Genomic DNA, 13,441 nt, shown 5'->3' with positions numbered 1-13,441 from the left:
CTCTGATCTCTACACTACATTAAGATTTTTAAAAAAAAACGAGAAAAGTGCGAGCAGTGTATCTTTAGTAACAAACAAACAAACAAAGATACTGCTATCATTTGTGTTACTGCAGATACACTGACTATTATTATTATTATTATTATTATTGCTGCTGCCTGACTCCGGTTCCAGGAGAGATCTGACCTCAGAGTCTAATAACGCCTTATAAGCGCTTCCTCGCGCGAGCCATGTTTTCCTGGAATCTTCTCGTGATCGCACGCTCAGACTGCAAATTAAGGTGTGCGCGAGCCTTCACTACAGAACCGTCTTTACACACATTACAGAGGTCTCACAGGTCCACTCACAGGTCCTTTCACAGGTCCACTCACTCACAGTCCACTCACAGGTCCTTTCACAGATCCACTCACTCACAGGTCCTTTCACAGGTCCACTCACAAGTCCACTCATTCACAGGTCCATTCACAGGTCCTTCCACTCACAGTCCACTCACAGGTCCACTCACTCACAGTCCACTCACAGGTCCACTCACTCACAGTCCACTCACAGGTCCACTCACTCACAGGTCCATTCACAGGTCCACTCACTCACAGGTCCACTCACAGGTCCTTTCACTCACAGGTCCATTCACAGGTCCACTCACTCACAGGTCCTTTCACTCACAGTCCACTCACAGGTCCATTCACAGGTCTACTCACTCACAGGTCCACTCACAGTCCACTCACTCACAGGTCCATTCACAGGTCCGTCCACTCACAGGTCCGTCCACTCACAGGTCCACTCACAGGTCCACTCACAGGTCCACTCACTCACAGGTCCATTCACAGGTCCTTCCACTCACAGTCCACTCACAGGTCCACTCACTCACAGTCCACTCACAGGTCCACTCACTCACAGGTCCATTCACAGGTCCACTCACTCACAGGTCCTTTCACTCACAGTCCACTCACAGGTCCATTCACAGGTCCACTCACTCACAGGTCCTTTCACTCACAGTCCACTCACAGGTCCATTCACAGGTCCACTCACTCACAGGTCCTTTCACTCACAGTCCACTCACAGGTCCATTCACAGGTCTACTCACTCACAGGTCCACTCACAGTCCACTCACTCACAGGTCCATTCACAGGTCCATTCACAGGTCCACTCACAGGTCCACTCACTCACAGTCCACTCACAGGTCCACTCACTCACAGGTCCACTCACAGGTCCACTCACTCACTCAGTCCACTCACAGGTCCACTCACTCACAGTCCACTCACAGGTCCACTCACTCACAGGTCCACTCACTCACAGGTCCACTCACTCACAGGTCCACTCACAGGTCCACTCACAGGTCCACTCACAGGTCCACTCACAGGTCCATTCACAGGTCCACTCACTCACAGGTCCATTCACAGGTCCACTCACTCACAGGTCCATTCACTCACAGGTCCATTCACAGGTCCACTCACTCACAGGTCCATTCACAGGTCCACTCACTCACAGGTCCATTCACAGGTCCACTCACTCACAGGTCCATTCACAGGTCCACTCACTCACAGGTCCATTCACAGGTCCACTCACTCACAGTCCACTCACAGGTCCACTCACTCACAGTCCACTCACAGGTCCACTCACTCACAGTCCACTCACAGGTCCACTCACTCACAGTCCACTCACAGGTCCATTCACAGGTCCACTCACTCACAGTCCACTCACAGGTCCACTCACTCACAGTCCACTCACAGGTCCACTCACTCACAGTCCACTCACAGGTCCACTCACTCACAGTCCACTCACAGGTCCATTCACAGGTCCACTCACTCACAGGTCCTTTCACTCACAGTCCACTCACAGGTCCTTTCACAGGTCCACTCACTCACAGGTCCACTCACAGTCCACTCACTCACAGTCCACTCACAGGTCCACTCACTCACAGTCCACTCACAGGTCCACTCACTCACAGTCCACTCACAGGTCCATTCACAGGTCCACTCACAGTCCACTCACTCACAGTCCACTCACAGGTCCACTCACTCACAGGTCCATTCACAGGTCCTTTCACTCACAGGTCCACTCACTCACAGGTCCATTCACAGGTCCACTCACTCACAGGTCCACTCACTCACTCACTCAGTCCACTCACAGGTCCACTCACTCACTCAGTCCACTCACAGACCACTCACAGGTCCTTTCACAGGTCCACTCACTCACAGTCCACTCACTCACAGGTCCTTTCACAGGTCCACTCACTCACTCAGTCCACTCACTCACAGGTCCTTTCACAGGTCCTTTCACAGGTCCACTCACTCACTCAGTCCACTCACCGGTCGCGCTGCTGCTGCTGCTGGGGTGTGTATGTGTGTGCGCGCGCGTCACGATGAATCCTGACGTCTACGCCTCGCGCTTTCCTTCACGCGCCTCACCCTCTCTCTCTCTCTCTCTCTCTGCCTATCTCCAAGCAGAACCGACTGCACGTGCAGCGCACTTCCGGCCTGAATGTTATGTTCCGTGTCCGACCCGAACGCGCGTGTTTCTGCATTGAGCGCGCGCCCGACTCGACCCACTGCACTGTGGTCAGACTGCTGCTGCGCGTGAGAGAGAGAGAGAGAGAGTGTGTGTGTGTGTGTGTGTGAGAGAGAGAGAGAGACAGAGAGAGAGACTGTGTGTGTCGTGATGGTGATTTGAGAATGAATCGGTTCTTCTTTTTTTAAACGACTCCCTTTAGCGAGTCGAACATGTGAATCGGTTCATGCGTGTGGCCGAATCTTAAAGTCTTTTAAGTATTTTAATATTAGAATAGCATTTATATTATACATTATCTTATAACAATATAAATTATATATCAGATTTAATAATCGTGTATTATCTTTTATAATAATTTTATAGATTTGTTACAATGACATTTTAGCATTGCCAGACAGATAGATAGATAGATAGATAGATAGATAGATAGATAGATAGATAGATAGATAGATAGACTGTCTGTCTGTCTGTCTGTTAGATAGATAGATAGATAGATAGATAGATAGATAGATAGATAGATAGACTGTGTCTGTCTGTCTGTCTGTCTGTCTGATAGATAGATAGATAGATAGATAGATAGATAGATAGATAGATAGACTGTCTGTCTGTCTGTCTGTTTGTTAGATAGATAGATAGATAGATAGATAGATAGATAGATAGATAGATAGACTGTCTGTCTGTCTGTCTGTTAGATAGATAGATAGATAGATAGATAGATAGATAGATAGATAGATAGATAGATAGATAGATAGATAGACTGTCTGTCTGTCTGTCTGTCTGTCTGTCTGATAGATAGATAGATAGATAGATAGATAGATAGATAGACAGACAGACAGACTGTCTGTCTGTCTGTCTGTCTGTTAGATAGATAGATAGATAGATAGATAGATAGATAGATAGATAGATAGATAGATAGATAGATAGATAGATTGATTCACATAGACCAGGGGTGCAGATAGATCCGATGTCAGGATTGGGGGGGACACAAAAGTGATTTTTTTTTTTTGCCCGTATGCAACTCATACCATGCAACCACAAATCACAACTTCGTAGAGGCTCGCCACATCATTCAAACAGTACTGCACAGGGAATCATTTGTCTGAAAATACATTTGTTTGTACAATTTTTAATAATTTAGGGGATTTTTACTGGGGGGGACAATTCATGTTTTTCAGAAATTTTTTTTGGGGGGTCATGTCCCCCCCCCGTCCCCCCGGGATCTGCACCCATGACATAGACAGACAGATAGCTAGATAGATGGTGTCTCTGCCTGTCAGATAGATAGATAGATAGATAGATAGATAGATAGATAGATAGATAGATAGATAGATAGATAGGAGCAGTCAGGGGTTCGGTACCTTGCTCAAATCCTACAACTCGGTACTGACAGGCAGACAGACAGATCTATCTGTCAGATAGATAGACAGATATAGATAGATTGTGTCTGCCTAACAGATAGATAGACAGACAGTCTGTCACACAGATTAAAGAAACCTTTATTAGTCACATGCACACTTCAAGCACAGTGAAATTCATCCTCTGCATTTAACCCATCTGAAGCAGTGAACACACGCACACACTCAGAGCAGTGGGCAGCCCAGAGCGCCCGGGGAGCAGTCAGGGGTTCGGTACCTTGCTCAAGGGCACCTCAGCCCAAGGCCGCCCCACGTCAACCTAACTGTATGTCTTTGGACTGTGGGGGAAACCAGAGCACTCGGAGGAAACTCACGCAGACACGGGGAGAACATGCAAACTCCACACAGAAAGGCCCTCACCAGCCGCTGGGTTCGAACCCAGAACCTTCTTGCTGTGAGGCGACAGTGCTAACCACTACACCACCGTGCTGCCCACGGATAGATAGGCTGTCTGTCTGTCAGATAGATAGACTGTGTCTGTTTGTCTGTCTGACAGATAGATAGATAGACAGACAGATAGGCTGTCTGTCTGTCAGATAGATAGATAGATTGTGTCTGTCTGCCTAACAGATAGATAGACAGACAGTCTGTCACACAGATTAAAGAAACCTTTATTCGTCACATGCACACTTCAAGCACAGTGAAATTCATCCTCTGCATTTAACCCATCTGAAGCAGTGAACACACGCACACACTCAGAGCAGTGGGCAGCCCAGAGCGCCCGGGGAGCAGTCAGGGGTTCGGTACCTTGCTCAAGGGCACCTCAGCCCAAGGCCACCCCACGTCAACCTAACTGCATGTCTTTGGACTGTGGGGGAAACCGGAGCACTCGGAGGAAACTCACGCAGACACGGGGAGAACATGCAAACTCCACACAGAAAGGCCCTCACCAGCCGCTGGGTTCGAACCCAGAACCTTCTTGCTGTGAGGTGACCGTGTTAACCACTACACCACCGTGCTGCCCACGGATAGATAGGCTGTCTGTCTGCCAGATAGATAGACAGACAGACAGATAGACTGTGTCTGTTTGTCTGTCTGACAGATAGACAGACAGACAGACAGACAGACAGGCTGTCTGTCTGTCTGTCAGATAGATAGATAGATAGATAGATAGATAGATAGATAGATAGATAGATAGATAGATAGATAGATAGATAGATAGATAGACAGTCTGTCACAGATAGATGGGCTGTCTGCTGTCAGATAGATAGACAGACAGATAGGTAGACTGTGTCTGTCTGTCTGACAGACAGACAGACAGACAGACAGACAGACAGACAGACAGATAGATAGATAGATAGATAGATAGATAGATAGATAGATAGATAGATAGTCTGTCTGATAGATAGATAGATAGATAGATAGATAGATAGATAGATAGATAGATAGATAGATAGATAGTCTGTCAGATAGATAGACAGATAGATAGACTGTCTGTTTTTCTGTCTGTCTGTCAGACAGATAGATAGACAGACAGATTGTCTGTCTGTCTGTCTGTCTGTCAGATAGATAGATAGATAGATAGATAGATAGATAGATAGATAGATAGATAGATAGACAGTCTGTCACAGATAGATGGGCTGTCTGCTGTCAGATAGGTAGACTGTCTGTCTGTCTGTCTGTCTGTCTGTCTGACAGACAGACAGACAGACAGACAGACAGACAGACAGATAGATAGTCTGTCAGATAGATAGACAGATAGATAGACTGTCTGTTTTTCTGTCTGTCTGTCAGACAGATAGATAGACAGACAGACAGACAGATAGGCTGTCTGTCTGTCTGTCAGATAGATAGATAGATAGATAGATAGATAGATAGTCTGTCACAGATAGATGGGCTGTCTACTGTCAGATAGATAGACAGACAGATAGGTAGACTCTGTCTGTCTGTCTGTCTGTCTGTCAGACAGACAGACAGACAGACAGACAGACAGACAGACAGATAGATAGATAGATTGCTAGATAGATAGATAGATAGATAGATAGATAGATAGATAGATAGATAGATAGATAGTCTGTCAGATAGATAGACAGATAGATAGACTGTGTCTGTTTTTCTGTCTGTCTTTCAGACGTCAGACAGATAGATAGACAGACAGACAGATAGGCTGTCTGTCTGTCTGTCAGATAGATAGATAGATAGATAGATAGATAGATAGATAGATAGATAGATAGATAGATAGATAGATAGATAGTCTGTCTGTCAGATAGATAGACAGACAGATAGATAGACTGTGTCTGTTTGTCTGACAGATAGATAGATAGATAGATAGATAGATAGATAGATAGATAGATAGATAGATAGATAGATAGATAGATAGAGTCTGTTTTTCTGTCTGTCTTTCAGACGTCAGACAGATAGATAGACAGACAGACAGATAGGCTGTCTGTCTGTCTGTCAGATAGATAGATAGATAGATAGATAGATAGATAGATAGATAGATAGATAGATAGATAGATAGTCTGTCTGTCTGTCAGATAGATAGACAGACAGATAGATAGACTGTCTGTTTTTCTGTCTGTCTGTCAGACAGATAGATAGACAGACAGACAGACAGATAGGCTGTCTGTCTGTCTGTCAGATAGATAGATAGATAGATAGATAGATAGATAGATAGATAGATAGATAGATAGATAGATAGATAGATAGTCTGTCACAGATAGATGGGCTGTCTACTGTCAGATAGATAGACAGACAGATAGGTAGACTCTGTCTGTCTGTCTGTCTGACAGACAGACAGACAGACAGACAGACAGATAGATAGATAGATAGATAGATAGATAGATAGATAGATAGATAGATTGCTAGATAGATAGATAGATAGATAGATAGATAGATAGATAGATAGATAGATAGATAGATAGATAGATAGATAGATAGATAGATAGTCTGTCAGATAGATAGACAGATAGATAGACTGTGTCTGTTTTTCTGTCTGTCTTTCAGACGTCAGACAGATAGATAGACAGACAGACAGATAGGCTGTCTGTCTGTCTGTCAGATAGATAGATAGATAGATAGATAGATAGATAGATAGATAGATAGATAGATAGATAGATAGTCTGTCTGTCAGATAGATAGACAGACAGATAGATAGACTGTGTCTGTTTGTCTGACAGATAGATAGATAGATAGATAGATAGATAGATAGATAGATAGATAGATAGATAGATAGATAGATAGACAGAGTCTGTTTGTCTGTCTGACAGACAGACAGACAGATAGGCTGTCTGTCTGTCAGATAGATAGATAGATAGATAGATAGAGAGAGAGAGAGAGAGAGAGAGAGAGAGAGAGAGATCACACATCGTTATGGTCGTTTCATGAGTCTCAAGTTTCATTCCCCTACCCAGATATAGATGATCAGGAATCCCCATGACTTCAAATCAATTCATCTCTTAAACCACTTTTGTGTTTTGTGTTTCAGATGCATCCTGTCCAGATGTTTTGTGATGTTCAGTGTATTACTGAAGTATATTTAAAGGTTCTGACTGCAAAGTTGAATTCTGGGAAAAATGTTCTATTTTTATAGCTGTTGGAGTTTCGAGATGTTTCGCTGCTGCACACACACACACACACACACACCGTGTATCCTGTGTGTCAATGTTTTGCCAAGATAAAAAGCGTCCCACATTTTACCATTCAGAAGCAAGTGAAGAACAATATCACGTGACCACCGTGGGGCGTCTGACCTACTTTTAACCAAAACAAGTCTGCATGGGGCCCTGTGATGACCTGGCGACTTGTCCAGGGTGTACACCGCCTTTCGCCCGTAGTCAGCTGGGATAGGCTCCAGCTTGCCTGCAACCCTGTAGAAGGATAAAGCAGCTAGAGATGATGAGATGAGATGAGAAGTCTGCATGGGTAGACATGGCGGACTCGGCTCTCCCTCCAGCTAAAAGCCAGTGGAAAAGAAAAGGAAAACCTGCCTAGTGAGTGCAACTGCAACATAGCGCAAGGTTAGAGGACATGTCATTTTTCTGGACAGATAACTAAATCATTCTAGCTAGCACTTAGCTATCTTAGTCTTAGAACGCATGGGCTCGACTCCACCGTAGCAAGTATGGAGTTAAATCATATCATCTCATTATCTGTAGCCGCTTTATCCTGTTCTACAGGGTCGCAGGCAAGCTGGAGCCTATCCCAGCTGACTACGGGCGAAAGGCGGGGTACACCCTGGACAAGTCGCCAGGTCATCACAGGGCTGACACATAGACACAGACAACCATTCACACTCACATTCACACCTACGCTCAATTTAGAGTCACCAGTTAACCTAACCTGCATGTCTTTGGACTGTGGGGGAAACCGGAGCACCCGGAGGAAACCCATGCGGACACGGGGAGAACATGCAAACTCCACACAGAAAGGCCTTCGCCAGCCACGGGGCTCGAACCCAGACCTTCTTGCTGTGAGGCGACAGCGCTAACCACTACACCACCGTGCTGCCCATCATGGGAGCCGCCGGGGGGGAAAGGTTAGAACAATTCTAGGGGCCCAGCACTGCCATGGGGACCTTTAAGGGGCTGATAATATGCTTTTAATGATTTTAATAAGACTTTTGAAATAACAACAATGCAATATTCCATCTGGTAAAATGAGCTAATTGAACAAGGTTGTCTATTTCTTGAGTTCTTCAACATATTGTCATTTAACCCTCCCCCTTTTGTGAAATGGTACGGTCCAGTTCTGGTAGAAGCGCGATGCGTTAAATCTGTGTGCTGATCAGTGCAACGCTACTTGCTGCTGCGTCGCGGTGCAGCAGCCAGCCAGCAGTGGAGTGCGTACAGTCTATGATCGCTAAATATGAAGAGTGGCTGTCAAAAACGTAAAGAAAGGCAGCTGAAAGCTGAGAGGGACCGGAGAGGCAGGCAACTGGTCACTCAGTTTTTCCCAAAGAAAGGTAGCTATCGCTCATGTGTGTGTTCAAAATATCAGCGAATGGTAAATGAACAGTACGAACGTGGTTGGATTAGCCTATCAAGAGGACACTTTTACAGGCTGTACAGTGACATTTTTTCCATTTTAATAATGCCGCTTTTCCACTACAAACGCGGCTGAGTCGGGCTGAGCCGTGCCGTGCTGAGTCGAGCTGAGCGGGGCTGTTGGAGTTGCATTTCGACTACAACCGCGCTGAACCGTGCTGGCTGGAAGTGGGTGGACACATTGGGTGGAGTTAGCGAAAGTGGGTGGACGTCAGGTGATGTCGTTAAGCAGCGCAAACAGTGACATCAGTGATCTTTTAAGCGGTAGTCTCACGACCCGGATAGTAAACAATAAACATGGAGGACATGGAGTCGTTAGTGTTGCTGGTCTTGGTGCTGTGGCTTGTTGTCACCGACAACGCGGACAGATACTGGCAAGAGCGTATAGATGAGGCGAGGCGCATAAGGCTTCAGAAATTCTCGTAATTCGTAATTCTTCTTCTTCCGGGTTTGCGGTGTTTACAGATCCCAGCGCGCTCGCGGGGTGTGTGTGGGCATGTGAGGACACTCCTCCTCACCAATCAGTGCACAGGGGAGTGTCTGCTCACGCCCCCAACCTCACTCGGCTCGCTTTGGCTCGCTTCAGCCCCACTCCAAAACGGTGCGAGTTTTAGGGGCTAAGCAGGGCTGAAGCGAGCTGAGTCGTGCTGTTTTTTGGTAGTTGAAACGCGAGCCGTGTCGGGCTGAAGTGAGCTGAAGCGAGCTGAAGTGAGCTGAAAAAGGGTAGTGGAAAAGGGCCATATCTGAACTGACTTGTGTGATAAAAAAGATGAAATATTACGTTATGCTGGTGCTAATAACTAGTGCTAATAACCAGTTTCATAACTAATGGGGTACCCTAAATATGCACAGATTCAGCCTCAGGGGGACCTCCGCCCTACCAAACCACTGAACCCCCCTTTGGAGAAGGAGGTAAGCAGCAATACAACCCATTACTACCAATGCTAGCAATATAACCCTCACTACCAATTGTCCTAGCACAAGAAGGCATGTGGCAAAATCTTGAATTTTCATTTGTGATTGTAAATGCGGGCGGCACGGTGGTGTAGTGGTTAGCACTGTCGCCTCACAGCAAGAAGGTCCTGGGTTCGAGCCCCGGGGCTGGCGAGGGCCTTTCTGTGCGGAGTTTGCATGTTCTCCCCGTGTCCGCGTGGGTTTCCTCCGGGTGCTCCGGTTTCCCCCACAGTCCAAAGACATGCAGGTTAGGTTAACTGGTGACTCTAAATTGAGCGTAGGTGTGAATGTGAGTGTGAATGGTTGTCTGTGTCTATGTGTCAGCCCTGTGATGACCTGGCGACTTGTCCAGGGTGTACCCCGCCTTTCGCCCGTAGTCAGCTGGGATAGGCTCCAGCTTGCCTGCGACCCTGTAGAAGGATAAAGCGGCTAGAGATAATGAGATGAGATGAGATGAGATTGTAAATGCACCAGAATTAGTCACTGACCAGTTTTCATCTAGTCCCTGGTAGGTTAATACATAAAATGTAATAACAAAGTCACAAACTCAAGGTCCATGGGCTATCAAAAGTCAAATAATGACAATAGCGCAATTGTGACGAGGGTGGGCAAAGTTGGGGGGCCCAAAATTCTAATCTTTCATGGGGCCCAAAATTTCTGGCGGCGCCCCTGCTGCCCATAATAATAATAATAATAATAATAATAATAATAATAAAAGACTGTGTTCATAGATTAGAGTTAGATATTTAAGATAAAATTCTTATATAGATAAGGTAACAATCTGAATCAGGAATCCATTGAGTTGTATATTTATGGAGTGATGAATCAAAAGTATTCAAAAGAGTCGAATCAGTGAAATGAATCCTAACGGTCGTCACAGGACGCGAGTGCGAGCACGAGGACCACCTTCCCTTCCCCAACCCCTCCCCCTCTATTGTTTCTGCCCTCGTGCGGTGCATCAGCCAATCAGCACGCGCCTTTTAACGTCTCTTTGTTCACAGAACAGAATAATAAATGAGGGAATCCCAGCTCGGCCAATCAGCGCGCAGCTTTACCGCCCCCTTTGTTCGCGCCGCGGCATGAATAATTAATGAGGGAATTCCTTCAACAATAGAGCTGGTTGGCTCAGTGGAGCAGGTGTTTTTGTTTACAGCTCTCTGACAAAAAAAACCCCCCAGAATATTTATTGAAATAAATCATTAATAAAGCTCACCTAGGAGAACATTTAATCTCATCTAATTACTATTCAAATCATTTTAATAATTAGGTATAATTTCAGTAGCTTTTTAAAGCTAATTACAGGCTACATGGATTACAATATGATCCTTAAAGCACAATATAAATATGACTTTTATTGTTGTGCAATTATTCAACTTTTGGTTGTTAAGTCACATGAACCAGTTAACTCGCTAACGTTATTAATATAACAGCGTAATTAATGCGTAATTAAATATTAACTCCTGGCTGTTGAAGGATATTACTGATAAATACTTGCAGATTTTATAACCACATTAATCCAGGGAAGAGATAAAAACAGAAAGAGGCAGATTTCCACTAATAATTTTTGCATTTTATTATTATTATTATTATTATTATTAATAAACAGAGGCCACCCCTGGTATTCCCCTCAAATCAATCCCAGACAACACAAACCCAGCTGGAAGCCATCTTGGATTCAGTCCATGAACACTGGCAGCTCCGGCGCAGTCTCACACACAGCAATACGGTTAATCGTGTTAAAGCAGACAGTCATGGTCAGGAGGCAGACACCGCCACTGGTTCATTTACTTCTTAGTGGGTTTGAACTGGTTTATAATGGAAGTTTGTTTTTCAAATGTTTAACAAGCATCTAATAACCGATTCTGAAGGCGTGATGGTGGTCTAAGTGGGACGCAACCATCATACATGTTGGGTTAGTTGTCATTTATACCACACCGCTGTTACATTCTCAGTTCTGGTCATGAAGTGTTGAATAATTTTCTCTGACTGTGTTACAGGATTCTATTAATGTACTCATTCTAATGTTATAGTTTCTATAGTAACAATTAGTATCATAATGTATGGGTTTAAAAAAAGTTTATCATTTCACAAAGTAAAATGTTTGATTTGATGACGCTTTCTGTAAGATGTTTAACATTTCTGGAAGGAGTCAGTGTTTTGTAACAGTCGGTTTTCCACCGTGTGGAAGTCTTCAGAAAAATATATCATGAAAAAAGTTCTAGCAAACAAAAAAATATTGATTATTTAAAAAAAAAAAAACAATTTCATTTTGCTTAAAAGTAGACGGCTTTTCAATTTCATAAAATTGGTGAAATTTAGTTCGCTCTGAAATGTGGTCATTGTGATACATGTTTATTTCTATAATATCTTTAATTATATTTATCGGCCTATTCGGTTTTTAGCCGTGTTGAATTTAGTTCGTTTGGTCCATGGCAGGCGTCGCTTATCCGCGCGATCTTCATGAGACTTGTGCGAGACTTTGAAACGTGACGTGTCAGCCAGGTGTCAGTGCCGCCATTTTGAAAACTGTTTTCCAAACGAAATATTGCACAAAAACGAGTTTAAATGACAATTACTGCCGACTTTTTTCAAACTTTCCTGATTGCTATCAAAACAAACAAAACTTCCGGCTTGATTACGTCAGCATTCGAAAGAGGGCACGCGCATCTTTTGACAACGTTGGCAGATGTCGGTCGCTTTGATTTCCGCTGTACGTTTTACTTCCGTCCTACGATGTCTCGCACAGGTCTCAACGAATCTCGTTTACGGCCGTTGCTTTGACATATGGACTAATATATTACAGAGCATATTTCAGACACTCAGAACTTGCTATAGCAGCGACAAAATAGCTATCAAACATGCATTCCGATATTTAATAAAATGAGATAAATAGAATTTTGATAATTAAAAAACATTGCCTTTCTCCTTTAAAACTGTATGGATTTGCCAGAAATTAACATAAAACCATGCATCAGTCAAAACGGATCAATGATCCAAAAGTGGAGTCTGGTCCATGAACACAAGAACTTATTGCCATGTTTGTGTTCAGCAAACAAGCAAGTTATTAAAACCAAGAACTACACTCAAAAGAAGTGTGGATATAGAAACTACTCAGTGGGATTAGACCCTTACATGCCAACAAAGAAGGATTTTTCCCATGAAAGAAAATTTACGAGCTAAATTTGGCATTTGTAGAATAAATCTTGATCCCATTGTAGCCATAACGAAATACAAAGACAATAGTTATGCATACTATTAATTAACATAATGTGAAGATAATTAACAGATAAATCAACAGATTTAAGGATTTTTTTTAAGATTGTGTTTATTTTTAGTCTTTTGTATTTGTAATTATTTGTATCTGTACATGCACGACCCCACCAGCTCTGCTGATCAACTTATCGTGTTTAAATAAAGTCATTCATTCATTATGAGTTGGAAAATTATCCGTCTGTTGAGTTCCCCGACGTCTCAAACTACCTGGTGCTGCAGACATCGTTCTGTATGGACAAACAGATTAAAACCTGGAAGAACACGGAGGAGAACAACTTTTTATATGTGGCTGGGTTAAAGATCTGG

At 44.0% G+C, this 13,441-nt stretch overlaps 1 protein-coding gene across 1 annotated transcript in view; it reads right to left on the bottom strand.

Moving 5' to 3' along the window:
• Positions 1-2,655, bottom strand: part of rassf2a (Ras association domain family member 2a) — a 54,590-nt gene extending 51,935 nt beyond the window's left edge. Inside the window, exon 1 of the mRNA XM_060931248.1 lies at positions 2,310-2,655. The gene's annotated coding sequence lies outside the window, so the exon portion shown is untranslated. The remainder of the gene's footprint in view (positions 1-2,309) is intronic.
• Positions 2,656-13,441: the final 10,786 nt, after the last annotated feature.

The sequence above is a fragment of the Neoarius graeffei genome, chromosome 10, assembly GCF_027579695.1.
Source record: "Neoarius graeffei isolate fNeoGra1 chromosome 10, fNeoGra1.pri, whole genome shotgun sequence".
Classification (NCBI taxonomy): Eukaryota; Metazoa; Chordata; class Actinopteri; order Siluriformes; family Ariidae; genus Neoarius; species Neoarius graeffei.
Note: the sequence above shows the minus strand (reverse complement) of the source record. Positions and strands in the feature narration are given on the sequence as shown.